Consider the following 18903-nt stretch of genomic DNA (forward strand, 5'->3'; position numbering starts at 1 on the left):
TCGCCATCAGGAAATGGCTGTAGGGAGTTCCCGACGTAGTCTCGAGAGACTACGGGAACTCCCAGCAGCCATTTCCTCGTGGCGATCTGCACGGGGCAGGAGCGTAGGAAGATCGCTCCTGCCCCGAAAGCCCTCTAGACCACCAGGTAAGACCAGGAAGGTGGCAGGGAGGAAAAAAAGATGGATTTTTTTTACATTAAGACTGTTTTTTTTATTTTCCCCCCTCCCCAGAAAAAAATCGTGATTATATGAAACTGTGAGTGCAGGAACCGCGAATAGGGAGGGGGAAGTGTATGTGCCTTACCTCATCAATGTATCTGTTCCCTTCCCCCTGGTTGGTGCCTCCTATTCCTACAAGAGATGATCCAGCTGTCATTACCGTTTCCTGGATCCCACTATCCCACAAGGCCAGGGTGAGGCAGCAGAAGGTGACATCTGCGCAAATGGTACTAGGTGGCAGGTGGGCCAAGCACTGCATACCGCCTCCTATCCCACGAGCTGCAGGAGTTTTACATAAATTCTATATTGCTAAATGTACATAAAGGGCTCCTTTTACTAAGCTGTGTTGGGGCATTAATGCGCAGAATAGCACGCGCTACAATGCCGTGTGTGCTAGACGCTAATGCCAGCATTGAGCTGGTGTTAGTTCTAGCCGCGTAGCGCAGGAGGGTTAGCACACGCTAATCTTCTGTGCCCCTTAGTAAAAGGAGCCCAACGTTATCTATACAACTGCTGGCTTGAGAGCGAAAAAACATTTTGTACAAATCTGGGATCCCTACCAGGGCACTGTAAAAATGCATATATTTGTATCTGCTTTTTAAAATAAGTTGAGGTGTAATTTGGAATAGTGCTTTTGTAGGGGAGGGAGGGGATAATCGAAGGGTACTTCCTGAAATCTCCTGGTCATTGAGTACAATGCAAGAAACACTGAAATATGGACGATGAATAATGTTAGGATTATTTCATTGGCTATTTAACATGCCACAAAATAAGACTACAATATCAAATTAAAAAAAGCAGAAGTGCTGTCTGTTACAAATCTACATAATATATATTCTTATTGTGCAGAAAACCAAATACAAAAAGCAGAGTTGAGTTTTGAGCTATTGACATTTAGGGTCCCCCTGTTGCTTGTCTGATCAATCAACCTTGAACCGCTTGATTTCAATCACCACAGAACACATTTTACATATTTATTCTGATTTTTAACCAACTGCTGATGTTCCAGATATTAATACTTCCCATTGTTAAAATTCTGAGAACAATACTTTTATCAAGGTTCCGTATTTAAAGAGCTTGAGTTTCTTAATACGAAACACCATTCCATAATAAATACAAGGCATTATCATTAGTTTTGTGAAGCAAAAGTGTCATACTGTGCCGAAACAGTCTGAGAAAGCTGATTGCTTCTCCCTAGGGAAAGAGCAGTTGTCATACATATTCCATCGACTCCTAGTTATTTTGTCAAATATTTATTCTTGCTTGGAAAATAGATTTATTAGAAGCATATTTTTGATATTGTTCTGCTGAATGATTTCTGCCTTAAAATCATAGCAACATTATAGCATAAGTCTGCTATTTAAAAAAAAAAAATGAAAATTTATGACCAAAGATGTAAGGAGTGTGGAGGGGCATAATCAAAAAAAGCGTCTAAGTCCCCTTTTGGCCTAAGTCCTTAAACATTCAACCCAGAAGCAGGGAAAGTGTCCATAACCAAAACAAACGTCCATGTTTTGATTATGGCCTTCCTCTGCCTAAACGCCCAATCTCCACTACGTCTAAAAGTACACCCACAGCACGTCTTCACTTTTTAGCCATAATGAAACAAAAAAATGCCTAAGCCCCAAATGTCCAACAGAAGGGCTTTTAGGCGAAGGAGGAGCCAGTCCTTCGCCTAAAAGCTGGATTCTGTAACCAGTGTCTGTCAAAAACAACACCGGTTACAGAATCCCCCCCCCCCCCACAACGATCCAGGCAGGAGGGTGCCGAAGCCCTTCTGCCATGTCAAATCACCAACCCCCCCCCCCCCGACATGATCGGGGCAAGAGGGAGCCCAAGCCCTCCTGGCCCAGGCGACCTCCCTACCCCCCGACTCGATCGGGCCAGGAGGGAGCCAAGCCCTCCTGGCTCAGGCAACCCCCCTAACCCCACCCCCCACTACATTACGGGCAGGAGGGATCCCAGGCCCTCCTGCCCTCGATGACCCCCCCTCCCCCCAACGTCTACCCCCCCCAGAACCCCCGATCGGCCCCTCGCAGCCGACCTGCGACTCCCCGGCAGACCCCACGACCCGTCCACCCCCACCCCCCTTCTCCGTACCTTTGTTAGGTTGGCCGGACAGACGGGTGCCAAACCCGTCCGTCTGGCAGGCAGCCCAGAGAAGAATGGGGCCAGATTGGCCCAGCCTAACCAAATCCCCGCCTACTGGTGGGGCCTAAGGCGCCTGGGCCAATCAGAATAGGAGGGGGGGTCGTCGAGGGTAGGAGGGCCTGGGATCCCTCCTGCCCGTAATGTAGTGAGGGGTGGGGGTAGGGGCTCCCTCTTGCCCCGATCGTGTCAGGGGGGGGGGGTCGTGGCTGCTGCGGGGCAAGAGGGCTTGGGCTCCCTCTTGCCCCGATGTTGTGTGTAAGGGGGGGGAGTGATCCATCGTGGCAGGAGAGATGCCTCATCTCCCCTACCACGATGCCATCACTCCTCTACTGGAACTGTCGCGATGGTTAGGTTGCTGGGCCGCTGAACTGATGGCGCCAGCGGCCTTCAGCTCAGCGGCCCCTTTTTCTGCCCTTTAGACCTGGTTTTATTTCGTCTAAGTGAAAAAGGTCTAAGTGCCGACTAGGCAACCTTTAACTGTTTTGGTTATACTTGTTGTACGCCTAGGTGTAGGTCGGCCCACCTCCCGCCCACTGCCCGCCCTTTCCCCTCCTCTAAACACACCTCTTTTCTCTCTGTGCGTTTAGTGGCAGGGGTAAGGCCTAAGCTGGTTTTAGATACGTCTAAAAACCAGCTTTGGTTATGGGTACTTGGACGATCAGGCATTTTGATCGTCCAAGTAGCCACTTAGGACACTTTTTAGACGGGTTTTTTTTTTATTATTACCCCATAACGTATAGGGCTATTATTTATTTATAAAAGGTGGTATACAAATCCCAATCCCTTTCCCTTATTTATTCAGTTTTCTATACCGTTCTCCAAAGGGAGCTCAGAACAGTTTACATGAATTTATTCAGGTACTCAAGCATTTTTCCCTGTCTGTCCCGGTGGGATCACAGTCTATCAACTATTTCAAAATAATAACTGTCAGTATTACAGTAATACAGTGTTTCAAGCCACGTTATGTAGAAACTCATTGGTAAAACTTGGTTACAAATTAATAACAATATAATGCATATCCCCAGAGTACCTTCACAGTGGTTTCACTTTTTACCTTTAGGGCTAGTTTGGGTAGAATCATAAAACTTTCAAGGCCTTACCTCTGTGGTTTTCTCACACCACCACTCTTCTTCAATCGGCCTTTCACTGCCAAAAGCAGCAATAGGCCGATATTCAAAGCACCGGCATCTGGCAAATGTATAACTTATTTATCTATAGATATATCTATTATGTAAAACATTCACCCGCCTGTTACCTAGACTGCCTTAAACTAGGCTCTAAAGGGCCTTTTACATGCGTTAGGCATGTTTTTGAGTTAGGCCCCTGTTGACTTCGGCACCATTTTGCGCACAACTTAGGCACTGGCATTTAGACCAGGAAATAACTGTCATAAATATGGTATGCCTAAAAGTTAGGACACCTTGCGATGCCTAAGCTGCTTAGGCGGCACTTAGCGTGATTCTATATAGTACACTTAGGTACAGATTCTGGTCTCAGCAGCCACCTAAGAATCGGCTGTGAATTGCACATTGGCGTCATATACAAAACCGTGTCTGATCCCTTGCCATCAGCTGATCGCAGCAAGAGAATCCCCTGCTGTGATTATCTGATTGGTTGCGGAAGTGACCCCCCCCCCGCAAAGTTCCCCAGCAGGAGGGATGTTCACTGCCTCCTGCTGGAACCACAACCCACACGAGAAAGTCCCTCGGCAGGAGGGATGCCCTCTCCCTCCTGCCAGAACCGCTAAACCCCCCTGAGAAGTCCCCCAGCAGGAGGGATGCCCACTCCCTCCTGCCAGAACCGCTAAACCCCCCTGAGAAGTCCCCCAGCAGGAGGGATGCCCTCTCCCTCCTGCCAGAACCACTAAACCCCCCTGAGAAGTCCCCCAGCAGGAGGGATGCCCACTCCCTCCTGCCAGAACCGCTAAACCCCCCTGAGAAGTCCCCCAGCAGGAGGGATGCCCTCTCCCTCCTGCCAGAACCGCTAAGCCCCCCTGAGAAGTCCCCCAGCAGGAGGGATGCCCACTCCCTCCTGCCAGAACCGCTAAACCCCCCTGAGAAGTCCCCCAGCAGGAGGGATGCCCACTCCCTCCTGCCAGAACCGCTAAACCCCCCTGAGAAGTCCCCCAGCAGGAGGGATGCCCTCTCCCTCCTGCCAGAACCGCTAAACCTCCCTGAGAAGTCCCCCAGCAGGAGGGATGCCCACTCCCTCCTGCCAGAACCGCTAAACCCCCCTGAGAAGTCCCCCAGCAGGAGGGATGCCCACTCCCTCCTGCCAGAACCGCTAAACCCCCCTGAGAAGTCCCCCAGCAGGAGGGATGCCCTCTCCCTCCTGCCAGAACCGCTAAACCCCCCTGAGAAGTCCCCCAGCAGGAGGGATGCCCTCTCCCTCCTGCCAGAACCGCTAAACCCCCCTGAGAAGTCCCCCAGCAGGAGGGATGCCCACTCCCTCCTGCCATGCCCCCCTCAGAAGTTCTAACCCCCCAACTGGTGAAACCCCCTTTCCAGACCTTCCCACACTCCCACAAACCTATGGGCCCCCCCGGGACCTCTAAGTCCCCTAATACCCCCTGATTCCTTTGTATACCAAATAAAACAGCAAAATCAGAAACAGGGTTTTGCTATTGCAAACCTCATCATGCAAGCAGTGGATCATCTCATCTTAAATTCTATTGTTTAATGAATATAGCTAAGTATTAGAAGAGTTGCCTGTTTATGTGATTTGGTTATTAGTCTCCATCCTTAACAGAATAGTGATGAGTTGGGTCACTTTGAAGCAGAGATGAAGATGAAGCTGAAGCTGGCTGCAATTCTTGGTGAACAGACATATGTTTTTTTATCACAACGGACTGCTGGTCATCCCAAGGAAAATTATACATTGGGGTAGCTACTGGACGGATAGAGAAGTCTGCTTATCTGGATTTAATACTGAAGGGTTCCCACACATTTGATGTTCTTACATCAGTTCTTGAAAGTGTTCAGCATGTTCAGCCCAGGTCACAAGGAGCAGTGTGGGGTTTGAACCCACAACCTCAGGGTGCTGAGGCTGTAACTCTAACCACTGCACCACATAAAGTACTACTCCCCAGTGAAAGCCCTCATTTTTAAAGCCCCCCCCCCCCGGCACATATCCCCAGCCATAGCCTTTTACTGAGAATGCCCCTTTCAAACAGATCCCCCGAGCCCCCTAAAGCCTATCTTACATAATCCCTGGGGTCTAGTAAGAATTTGGGCAAGTCCTGGTGCCAGCAACCCCTAGTGGTAGTTTCACAGTACTACCACTAGAGTCATGTTTCCATATAAGGTCGCTAACACCATTTTGAATCCTGGCACCAGCAAGTATAGGAGTAAATGGGGATCTTTCCTGCCTGGACTCCCACTAGATCCCCAGAGATTCCGTAAGGTAGGTCTGGGAGGACCCTATGGATGAGTGGATAGGGGTGGCTGTTTGAAAGGAAGGGCATTCAGGAGGTAAGGTTATGGTTGGATAAGGGACCTGGAGGTCTTGAAAAAGGGGAACTTGAAGGGGTGTGTGTGACAGGATCCTCAAATGGGAGTAGGGAACTTGACTGGGGGGGGGGGGTTCACTGAGGGTGGTTGTTCTTGGGAGGAAGGAACTGTAGCCACTCACATTACGTCTGAGGGCCAGCCCTTTTAAGATGGGGCCCAGCAGCACAGGGCTGTAGGAACCCCAACATGGCACTGCTTACAAGGTGGCTCACTGCAGGTTGGCGACTCCAAAGGAAAATTAAGGTTTGGTAAAAGCTTACCTTTTACTGCACTTTGATAACTTTCCCCCCCCCCTTATTTTGTTATCCAATTTCATAATGTTTTTGCTGAGGGTGACATACTGAATTCATTCTTTTCCATCTGTCACCCCCTTCCTCTGGTTTAAGTGCCTGGCTACATATTGTTTGAATTTCTCATTGTTTCCTTATCCTGCCACTGCAAAATGTAATCTATCATTGAAGTACAGCTTTTTGTGCTCTATATATTATTATTGTGATTATTGCTGTTATTTTACCTTGTTTAATAAGAGACATTACAGATGTATTCTGCATTTACAAATTCTTGAGAATTCCTATTGATATTCATAAAAACATAGAAACATGATGGTAGATAAAGGCCAAATGGCCCACCCAGTCTGCCCATTCATGCTATCAGCGTAATTATAATTCACTAGCAAATGTAACTATTCTACAGTTGAAATTATTATCCTTTGCAATCTTGTGTAATTCTCATTTCATTGATCTCTGTTTGGAATTCCTCGTGATTGAAAAAGACAGTGACTTTGAAAAATCTAGGAAAAACTATAATAAGGAGATACTTGCAGGAAGTATGTCATGTTAACTTTGTAATGTTCTAATCAGCTAGAAATTTGCCAAGTTTCCAAGTTTATTAGTTTTTAATATCCCGACCATCAAACAAATGTCTGGCCGGTTAACAATAAAATTTAAAGAGGCAGATTTAAAAATTTAATCAAAAAGAAAAAAAGAAAAAAGAAATAGTAGTAGGTGCGTAAAAATATATGAAGTGAACATAGAAGACAAAGACTAGACAAACTAGAAGGTGAGGGTAAAAAGGGGGGGGAAGGGGAAAAGTTACATAATTTAGATGAAAAGGAGAAAGTGGGGTAGGGATAGAACGAGAGGGGTAGGGGCGCGTTGTTGAAGCAAATACTTGCTCGAAGTAAAAAAAAAAAAAAAAAAAAAGAAGGAAGAAAGATGAGGATCTAAGTACAGTCAAAAGCGTCCTGAAATAAGAAAGTCTTAAGGCTAGTCTTGAATTTGACTAAATGTTGTTCGTCGTGAGGTATTGTGGTAGAGAGTTCCATAATGTAGGTGCAGTTACTGCAAAGTTGGTTTTCCGGGTATAATAGAATTCTTTTAGGGATGGAATAAAGAGAAGTTTTTGGTCCGTTGATCTTAAAGTGCGAGGGGAACATTGTGGTATAAGGCGTTTATCGAGAAATGAAGGTTGGTGAGAGAGTTTGATTTTAAAGGAGAGTAGGATGATTTTGTAGATGATGCGGTGGGTGATAGGGAGCCAATGAAATGAATTGGCATTGTGAATTTATGAGAATGTACTGATAAAAATGAACAGGCCCATAAAATGAACATAAGGATGAACGAAGACCAAAATACTAACTAACGGACGCACAGAACAAATGGAAAGGGAAGGAACTACAATAGTTATAAGAAAGCAGGATATGAAAGGAAAAGGCATAAAAAGGTAAGAACATCAGTTATTTTTCCTATAAGAGAAAACTGGAAACTCGCTGAACTATGGGCTCCTTTTACGAAGGCGCGTTAGGGCCCTAACGCGCTGAATAGCGCATGCTAAAATGCCATGCGCGCTAGCCGCTACCACCTCCTCTTGAGCAGGCGGTAGTTTTTTGGCTTTAGCGCATATTAATCCAGTGCGTGCACTAAAAACACTAGCGCACTTTTGTAAAAGGAGCCCTAAGTGTATAGCCCTTTATGGGGACTACGATGTTTAACTTGTTTTTTTTTTTTTTTTACCAGACTTTTCAAACCACTCTCGTAGGTTTTATTTCTAGCTCTGGGAGCTTGTGTGGGGATGGAGAGTAGATTTAGTAGTGTGCACATCGGTTAGCATCACCGTGTTTCTAACTGATCAGCTCATGGTTAGCGCTTGAGCCCTTTCTGCCTAGAATAAAGGGGTCAAGAAGAGTTCAGTCGCTAATGGCCACATTCTAATGCGGAAATCAGCCATTTTGTTGCTGCACTACAAGTGGCCTCAGCTCTTGGGAAAGCCCCGCCCTGGGGCTACCGCAGAGCACCTTTTAGTGCAGCTTAGTAAAAGAGTTCCCTGTAAGTCTTATAATATGCCCCAATTGAATCAAATCGTAGTGAAACAATATCAAACAAAGAAAATCAATAAATACAGACTGTTTCTGATACAATAGCCAATGAGGTAATAACAGCCCTTAGACCATGGCGGAGAAAGAAACCTCAGTGTTTCAACCAGCTCTTATGTAGCTATCTCAGCCAAAAAAAAGCATAAAGCAAAGCAACACAAGAGGAAACCCCCCCACTCCATTCTATGTTAATTTAACAAATAAATTTAGACCAAACAGTTCAGTTCAAACCAGCAGTGACTCTCTGCAAAGCTGCTATATCACCACATTCAATCCAAATGATAAACAATTAAAGGCACACACACACACTTATCTTTCTCAAAGCTCACAATGAGAAGCTCAGCTGCATTTCCAGCTCATTTCTTGGCATTCTAGTTCAAAATTCTTCAATATTCTACTCCAACATTTTGTCCGTTTTAATGTCATATTTGGATGCCTCATAAAACAATGTTGTTTGCTTTTTCTGTACGTTGAAATGTCCTTCTGTTTGAGATCAGGTTCGTAAAACATTGTTTCACTTTAATTACCCATTTTAACAGCAAACCTCATCAAGAAATTCATATGCAGAGTTTTATAATGTCTGTCTATGTATAATTCATATTGCTAACTACAAGCTGTTCTTGGTAAATTGCAGAAGTCTTTAAGACAGAGGTATCTAAATTCCCTTATGGAACATTACAAAAAATATGGCAGTGACAACAAAGATCTGGACTAGCTGAATATACTAACAAAAGACCTCCTCCATGCCCACCAGCTAATCAGTAAGAAACAGAGCGGGTGGATCTGGATATCTCGAGAGCCGAAGAAGTTATGGGCTTGCAGAAATATATTAAACGTGCGACAGGCAGTTCTAAAAATATGTGCCAGCATTTATTCATCCTTTGCGGCCCCGATTCTATAAACAGCGCCTATATCATAGGCGCCTAGGAATGCGGAACTTAGCACACGCCAGTTGTAAGTTAGGCACTGTTTATAGAATCGTGCCTAGTAGCGCCTAAAATGGACTTAGGCAGTGGTAAGACATCTGAACCATAGGCGCATCCTATTTATGCCAGGGTTTTTCTTAGCCTAAATACCAGTGCCTAAGTCCACCTTAGGATCCTATACGCAAAAAATGTCCATGATCTACCCCTAACCAAGCCTACTTTCTGAAAGGCATCTTGGACTAGGAGCCTCCCTGAAAATGGTAGGTGCCGACCGAGTTAAGCGCCTATCACCCAATTAATTTTAATTTGAGCCAATTATGAAGTACAAATTGCTTGTTATCGGTGCTGATTAATTAAGTTAGGCACCTAGATTAGCTAGGTGCACTGATCTAGGCGCCTAACCTCAGACGTCAGTTATAGAATCGGGGCCTGTGTGCATCAGCGCAGGGAAAAATAGGACTTAAGTGTGTAAGCACCTTAAGTGCTATTCTACAAAGGCAGAGCCAGCTCAAGAGGTTGTGGTGCCCTAGACCAACTTTTGGTTTTTGCTCCCTTTGCCATGCTCCCGCTTCGCACCTGCCCCACCCACTACCTCCCTGCAAAGCACAATAGGATTGGATGACCATCTAGCTGTCTTCTGGGAGGTGGTGGCAGAGGGGTGGTTCCAAGGTGCTCAGTGCACCTATTAGAAGCAAGCTCCCATGAGATGGAGTGTCTAAACAGCCTTGAGAAGTGGGAGGGGCATCGACATCACAGGCCAGCTGCTGTGAAAGGCGAGGGCCTGAAAAAGTAGGGGCACTGGCGCGTCAGAGGAGGGAAGAGAAAAACTGAAAGCTGACTCCTGTTCCCTGCCTGCACACTGCTTGGATGGTAAGTAGAGAATGACACGGGGACAAATTTTTCCCCGTCCCCGCGGGAACTCATTTTCCTGTCCTGTCCTGTCCTGGCGAGTTCTTTTCCTATCCCTGCCCCATTCCTGCAAGCTCCGTCCTCAAACACTTTAAAATCATAAGTGTTCAAGGCTTCTGCGGTTAAGGCAGAGCTTACAGGAATGGGGCCGGGACGGGGAAATTGAGTTCCTGCGGGGACAGTTAAAAATTTATCCCCATGTCATTCTCTAATGGTAAGCAAGTCAAGCCAAGCCCTCTTTTTATTTTGCTGCTTTTTCAGTTGGAGTTTTTTCTTTTTCCTTTTTTGGTCTCTAAAACAGGCATAAATAAACACAAGTGTTTCTGCTAGGGTTATAAAATAATATGTGCAAATCTCCAAATTCTAACCAGATCCACCCTGAGAACAAACACTTTATAAATGTATTAAAGTATAACTGGAATCACTCCCTATATTTACTTTTGTAGGTGTACATGGTGGTAAATTTTGCATAAAGCACTTTCTGTGTGAAACTTTTTCTAAAATTATCCAGAAGTGAATTAGATTAATGCAAACAGTTTTGAGCTGTTGATTAGAAAGACTGTGCATTCATATATTTCAAGCAGGGAACAGCATTTCAAACTGCCTTCTCCTGGGTTGGCTGCTTCTTACTCTCAACCTAGCTTTATAAGATCTCAAGTGTACAACAGTGAATATATTCACATTTATATCTGTGGTATTCTGTGCTGGTAGACAGCACTACCTGACAAAGCCAGTGGGGGATTAGAGTAGAGGAAAAACAAGTTACAGGTAGGAAGAGTTAGGAGAGAAAAAAAAAAGGGATTAACTGTCCTGGATGTATCAAGTATGCCAGTGATTGCAGGATTCATATGAAAAAGAATGACACTGTGTTCCCAACCCTCCCTTTCACATCTCAGCATCTCTATGAAAAGTATTCTGCACGGGCTTTGGTTAAGCTGTATTTTACACAGTTCTGGCCAGGAGTATCCAGCGGGTTTTTGTTTTTTTCATTTCCCTCTCTTGCATTCGTGTTAATGTAATTGGATTTTCTAAGCATTCTCAGTGGTATCCAGCTTTCATCATTTTGTGCTGGTAGGGGAGAGGAAGCTGTTTTTTTTTTTAGGGCAGGTACACGTGAAGCAAATTCCCAGAATTGGATTTTTGCACCTGACGATTTTATTTATTTATTTATTTAGGAGCAACTAAGCTCTGCAGGGTTCATCCTGCAGAAGTCTCGTATTAGGGCAGTGGATCTGAGGCTGAGCGTCTCATTTCACGATACGTTCATAGCAGCGCCGGTCCTCTGAGGATGGTGAAAGAGAAAAAAAATGCCTGGCATGATTTCCTTCTGAAAAGGTGCAACTTCCATTTATGTTTTTTATATTCCTGCCATAAACAAACAAACTGAATTCATTTTAAATTAAGGCTTCCAGTGTTCACCGAGCAGCTATCTGGATTTTTCAATGTACTTTCCTGGATGAGATTCATGAGTAAAAGCCCATTTTGTTCCATTGTTTTGTGCTCATTGCAATAAAGCAAATGAGGATAGGAAAGCTTATCAAATCACAGGACTATTTAAATGAGAAGCGAACACGCACATGATTATTGTCAAGAGAGGAATTTGGCAAAATCTAAACAATATTTAGGCAGTGCTTCTATATTTTATCTATGGAAGTAGATGGTAAGGACTATTTTCAATCAAGTAACAAGCACTATATGTAATGTAATATTAACACGGGTGCAAAACTCACACAATATGGTTATCAAAAAAAAGTAGTCAAACTTATCCACTATTTTTCGTGCAGCCCTCATATATGCGATTTCTTTATGGGATCCTCAGAAGCACCACTTAGAGCTCGATAACCTCTCATTGCTCTAAGTTTTATGTGTCAGCTCGTCATCGGGTCCCTTTTTCAATCTTGACTATTTTCAAAGCATTTTACCTGTATTATTTAGTTTTGCGGAAATTGCCTTTCCTTTATGTGACTAGAAATTCACTTTTTCTTCCTCTATGCATGTGCTCTGAGTCTAAGCCACATTGAAAGGAAACATTTTTTGAGGCATGTTTAGTTTAGGGCAGTGTCTCTCAAACATTTTTAGCTCTGGCACACTATACAGAGCAAATGTTTTCGTGGCATATTACAATTGAAAATATAAAATTGCAAAACCAACAAAAATTTAAATTTGAGTGTTATTTAAGGTTCTTTAAGCTATATATGTGTAATTGTAACAATGGTGAAACTAAAGTAGATAGAACAGAATTGCTAATCAATGCGATGGATGAGCTTATTATTGAGTGCAAATTAGCTCAAAACAGCTCAATAGTCGACCAGCAAAAACACATTTCATCATCCAACATCTGCAGTCGTTATCTTTTTTTTCGATTTAATTTCTTCTCAGAGCTGAGAATCCAAGTTTGTAAAGATAAGAAGATCCAAATGGTTACAAAGCAATGATTGCTTTGTTGCTCAAGTTAGGATAATTACTGCATAAAAAATAAAAATAAAATTACTTGTCTGGGTGGTTGTGTCCTTATGCACCCAGATGTTCATAACATTGACGACCTCTTGCATTCGTGACATACACGTCATTTATTCTATACTTAGGAAGGCAATTTTTTAAAAATAAAGTAAAGTTCTTGAATCCCTCATGGCACGCTCAGAATCTCTTCAAGGCACACCAATTTGCCATGGCACCCCCCTTCTTTTACGAACGCATAGTGTGGATTTCAGCACCAGCAGCAGTGGTAACTGCTCCAACACTCATAGAATTCCTATGAGCGTCGGAGCAGTTACCGCCACCGCCGGCGCTAAAACCCGCAGTATGCGTTCGTGAAAGAGGGGGACGGTTTGAGAGGCACTGGTTTAGGGGATAAAAATATACATGTACAGGTTAGGAATGTGTATGAAAGAAGAGCAGGACTTAGGGATGATTTTGTCTGATGATCTCAGGGTGGCAAAACAAATAGAAAAGGCGATGGTCAAAGCCTGGTAGATGCTGGGTGCATAAGGAGAGGAATGGCCAGTATGATAACGCCATTGTATAAGTCTCTGGTGAGGCCCCATTTGGAATACTGTGTGCAATTTTGGAGACCTTGCCTTCAAAAATATATAAATAGGATGGAGTCAGCTCAGAAAGCAGCTACAAAATTGGTTAGTGGTCTTAGTCATAAATTGTATGGGGACGGGACTAGGGCAGGTTTATGACTTGGACATTTTTCTGACACAATCAAAGATTTTAGAATACGTCCAGGGCACTGTTTGGACATCTGGGCCTAGACCTGTTTTGACAATGACTAAGGGGCAAAAAGGTACTCAAACTGACCAGATGACCACTGGAGGGATGTAAACATGATCTCCCCCCCCTACACTCTTCCACTGGTCATTGACCCCCCTCCCACTCTACAAAGATGTAAATGAAACAGTATATACCTGCTTGTATGCCAGCTTCAGATGTTATGGGCAGTCCTAATGGAGCAGCAAGTAGGTCTCTAGAGTGACCTGGTGGTCAGAGTAGTGGACTGCACTGAATGGAACTCAGGCCCGTATCGCACTCTAACTACTACACTTCTGATGAAAGGTGTGAGCCCACCAAAGCCCATCCAAAACTTACTGGACCATCATTTAGGTACCACCTGCAGAGTGACGGGACAGAAGCACGTGAGACAAATGCGCGCCGACAATTCAGAGCAAGACTTCAGCGCGCCGCAGGAAAACCTTCTTTTAAAGGGCTCCGACAGGGGGGGGTATGGGTGTGTGTGTGGGGAACCCCCCCACTCTACTTAATAGGGATCGTGCTGCCTCGCGCTGCCATGTTGGAAGAGATGTGTGTGTGGGGGGGGGTGTAACCCCCCCACATTATACTGAAAACTTAACTTTTTCCATAGGGAAAAAGTTAAGTTTCCAGTATAATGTGGGGTTACAACCTCCCAAAACCCCCAACACCGCGCAATCCCTATTAAGTAAAGTGGGGGAGGGGGGTTACCCACCAACACCACCCATCAGAGCCCTTTAAAAGAAGGTTTTCCTGCGGTGTGCTGAAGTCTTGCGCTGAATTGTCGTTTGTCGGGACGCGTTTGTCTCGCATGCTTAAGACTATGAACCCACCTGCAGGCATAAGAGCTATTGGTTTGGTATACAGTTGGGTCAAGTAGATATTTGGTGGGTTTTGGAGGGCTCACCATACAATATAAGGGGTTATGGTGAGGTGTGTACCTGAGACCTTTTATGTGCAGTTCACCACAGTGCCCCCCCAAGGTGCTCCACTGCTTTGCTGGGATGTCTATGTGACCAGTCTATTAAAAATGCTGGCCCCTCTTACATTTCAATGGCATGTTTTTGCGTTTTACTTTTGGACATGTTTGGGGTTTTTTTTTTTTTTTTTTAAATGGTTCAATAAGATAGATGCACATCTGAAAATTGGCCATTTTTGAAAAAACAAGATAGACGTTTTGCAGCTTTGAAAATGGTCATGTTCTCTACTGGATTTTTGTGCTTCTTCCACAAAATGTCCAAACTTGGATTTGGACATCATATAAAAAATGCTTCTACACATCTTCATTGATAAAGTAAGAACATAAGAACATATGAATACCCTTACTTGGTCAGACCAAGGGTCCATCAAGACCAGTAGCCCATTGTCACGGTGGCCAATCCAGGTCACTAGTACCTGGCCAAAACCCAAGGAGTAGCAACATTCCATGTTACCGATACAGGGCAAACAGATGTCTCTGCTGGTTCTGCCTCTTCTTATATGACTTCCTGGTTTTAAGGTGCAGAACCACTCCATTGATAATCAGTAGCTGTTCTAACTCAAAGAACATCATATCCTCATCCAATGAAAACTACTTCTAATGTCTACTCTATTCTTCCCTGTAGAAGACTCTCCCTCTTCTCCTCCTGCTTATTTAGGATTACCAGATTTTTCATAAACGAAAATCTGGAGTCATCAGTAGTGTGACCTAAACAGTAGCTTCATGCCTTGGTGTAGCGAAGGAAGTTGGTGCCGGGGGCGGTGGTGCCCAGCATCGCTGTGCAATGTACACACCCCCTCTTCTCCACTGCTTAGGCACCCTCTCACTCTTCCCTGCTGCTTGGGTGCCTCCCATACTTGCCTTTCACTTGAGCACCCCCCACCCCCTGCATACTTCTTGAATTGTTGGCCGGCGCGAGCAGCATTTACCACCCACTGCTCCCGTCAACATCAGCTCCCTTCTGATATCATGTCTTGTTCAAGTGACCAGGAAATGATGTCAGAAGGGAGCCAACGCCGGCATGAGCAGCAGGTAGATGATGCTGCTTGAGCCGGTGAACATTTAAAGAAGTATGAGGGAGTAGGGAGGAGGAGAGGTGCTGGTATCCCCTCCCCCCCTTCTATGCTACTGCCCTTATGCCACTTTTGTTTCAGCAGGAAGCAACTTGGCTGGTAGGAGACTACAGAAGATGCTCTGATGGTCTTGGTAGAAGGTAGAAAAGATAAATTTATAGTTATTTAATTCTTTTTAAGGACTGAGATGTACCTGTTTTGGAAAATTTATATTTTTTTCTATTTTTGTTTTGCAAAGTATAGGAGAAAATGCATTCCTGTTTCTCTTTTACCAGTATTGCAATTTGGCTTTCTTGGGTAGAGAGGAAAGGGAGGGAGGGGTCTCCATTTCAGTTTTTTGCTACATGTTTTCCCCTATTTTATATCAGACAAGGGTCCTCTTTTACTAAGGTGCGCTAACTGATTAGCGCACACCAAACTCTAACGCATGCATGTTAGTCTATGGATATGTTAGCATTTAGTGTGTGCTAATTTGATTAGCATGTGCTATTCGGTTAGCGCACCTTAGTAAAAGAGGGGGAAGGTCTATCCATGTTTTGCATGTGCCACTGAGATAAGAATTCTGCTACCATATAGAGTCTGCATAGGAATCTGTAACAGTCCAGCTTGTTCCAATGCAATAATTATAGCACTGTCATTTCATAGATATTTTAGGGCTAATATGGTGTGGTAAGTTTTTAGTATAGTTTTTTTGGTATCTTTTCGCTGAGTTTTACGCTATTTCACAAACTGTCTGGTCCTATTTGAAAATAAACTCTAGGGCATGGGCCACTTTGGTGTCCCTTGTTACCTAAAATAAAAATGCTCAGGGCTACTGGTCTCCACATTCTGAGAGTCACCACACAAACAAAAGCAGAGGAGTCTAGCAGAGGAAGGAGCATGTATGCTATTCCTGAGGTGATGGTCACAATTTGAATATTAGTATTTAAGAAGGCAGGTTGCCTGCTCTGGCCAGGCCTAGGATCTCTGCTGCATTCTGCCTCCTAATGTAACTTCCTGTTCTCTCATTGACAGGACACAGCAGAGGAAGCCTGTATTAATCATTGCCCATCACAGCCACAGCACCTGAGCGACAACACCAGCACTACTTCCTAGTAGACATCAACTGGTGTCTATTTTATAAAAATCTGACATCAATTCCTGGCTACGTCTCTGAAAGAGGAAGAAAGAACTATAGGAAGAAAATAAGAAGAAACACAAGCCCTGGCAAGTTAGATGCAAAGCCGTGTCGAAATTGGAGCCCTGTCGCTGCTGTAGCACGTTCCTTCTGCCTCGGTCCTGCCCCTGACATACAGGACCGCAGCAGAAAGAACGTGCTATGGCGGTGGCAGGGCTCTGATTTTGACGCAGCTCCTTTTAACATTGGTGGAGCTGTGTTGCATCTGATGGAGGGAGGGAAGGAACGGCGGGCCAAATCTCAGCGACAGCAGGAATTGTTTGGCGGGTCAAATTTTAGTACCCTGTGGGCCAAATGTGGTCCTGCTTTCAATGCACCACCCTCCTACGATCGTCCCCCCAAACCCCCGACCGCCCCCCCTTGCCGGACAGACAGGCTTGGCACCCATCTGTCCGGACATTGTTTACAGGTATGGGGAGGGGGATTGGGGGTGGGGGGTCGAGGGGTTGGCGGGGGGGGTCTCGCGGGTCAGCGGGGGGCGATCAGGGGTTCAGGGGGCAATCGTGGGAGAGGGGTGCATTGAGGGCAGGAGGGCCTGGGATCCCTCCTGCCCGTATCTTAGTGGGGTTAGGGGGGTCGCCTGGCCAGGAGGGCTAGGGGTCCCTCCTGGCTCGATCCTCATCAGCGGTGGGGTTGCGGCTCGGGCAAGAGGGCTTGGGCTCCCTCTTGCCCTGATGTTGTCGAGGGTGGGGGTGCTGCCGGGCAGGAAGGCTTGGGCTCCTTTCTGTCCGATCGTAGTCTAGGGGGGGGTGTCGCCGGGCAGGAGGGCTTGGGCTCCCTCCTGCCAGGATCGAGTTGCGGGGGAGGGCTGATCGCTGCAAGAGAGATGGCTCATCTCTCCTGCCACAATGGTGATCGCCCACCCTCCTCCGAACCACGGCACATCAGGGTGAGGATCGCTGGCAGGGGAGATGCCCTGCCGCGATGCTCACCCTGAAGTGCTGTAGTTAGGAGGGGGGTGGGTGATCACCATCGCGGCAGGAGAGGTGAGTCATCTCTACCACAGCAATAGTTGCAGTAGGCAGTAGGCAGGTAGCTGGGGCCTCTGAGCTGCAGCGATCAGCTCAGCGGCCCCTTTTTCAGCACTTATACCTGTTTTGACTTGGTCTAAGTCAAAATGTATAAGTGCCGACTAGACAACCTAAACTTTTGGTTATACCTGCTGTACGCCTACGTCTAGGTCGGCCTACCTCCCGCCCACTGCCCGCCCTTCCCCCTCCTCTAAAAACGCCTCTTTTCGCTCTATGCGTTTAGAGGCAGGAGAAAGGCCTAAGTTGGTTTTAGATACATCTAAAACCAGCTTTGATTATGGGTACTTGGACAATCAGGCTTTTTGATTGTCCAAGTACCCATTTAGGCTACTTTTTAGATGTTTTTTTTTATTATGAGCCCCTTATTCTCCAGAATATATGATTAATTTTATACTAACTAAGCCTTCTAATCATTCTCTTAAATTGAAAGATTCTTGTGTTCTGCAATATCCATCATTTAAGTGTGTAAGACAAATCTATTTACTCAGATAATTTTGTTTTCAATCAGTTCAATGCTTGAATTTTTTCCCAGTGGAACTAAGAAGGATTTCTTGTTATTTGCTGGTATCTGACTAGCATGAAATTGTTAATCCTCACTGATCCCATAATTTTTTTGGATGTAGCAGAATATAAATGCTGTTGTAATTATACTCATGCCTAACTTTATGTGTAGGCATTTGTGCCATGTATTCCTTGCTGCAAATGGCCATGCCTATACTTAGGCATGGCTCCTGGGCATAGGCGCTATTCTATAAAACTTGCTGAATTTTAAGAGCAGCTTATAGAATAATGCTTTTTTGGTGCAGACTTTTTTGGGTGCCATCCATAAAATGTATCCCTATACAAGGGGTTGCTATAAAGTTCACAGCCTAACCAACAAAGGAGGGGTAGTAGTCTCCATCGAGTGCTATACACTTAGTCCAGTGATTTTCTACTTTTTTTGTTCTGCATTTTTCCAATGGAATGGAAAAAGTAGAGATTCGTTGAGAACGCGCAGATGCTCAAGGCTCAGCCTAGGCAAGAGGAGGGATCTTTCTTCATTGGCACCGGCACGTCCTTTGGGTTGGTGCTGTGTGCCGGTGTCAGATGGGGTAAGTGGCTTGTTTGAATGGGCGGGGGATGCCGCTTCCAGCATGGGGGTATGATGCCAGTTCTCGGGGGGGGGGGGGGCATTCGCGGGCGGGGGAGAGCGATGCCGGTTCGAGCGAGGGGTGATGCTCGCAAATCGAGTCAATGCTCGGTTTGCCAGTCATAATTTGCGAGAATGTTTTGCTCGTCTTGCAAAACACTCGCAAACCACATTACT

The sequence above is a fragment of the Geotrypetes seraphini genome, chromosome 4 (genome assembly GCF_902459505.1).
Source record: "Geotrypetes seraphini chromosome 4, aGeoSer1.1, whole genome shotgun sequence".
Lineage (NCBI taxonomy): Eukaryota > Metazoa > Chordata > Amphibia > Gymnophiona > Dermophiidae > Geotrypetes > Geotrypetes seraphini.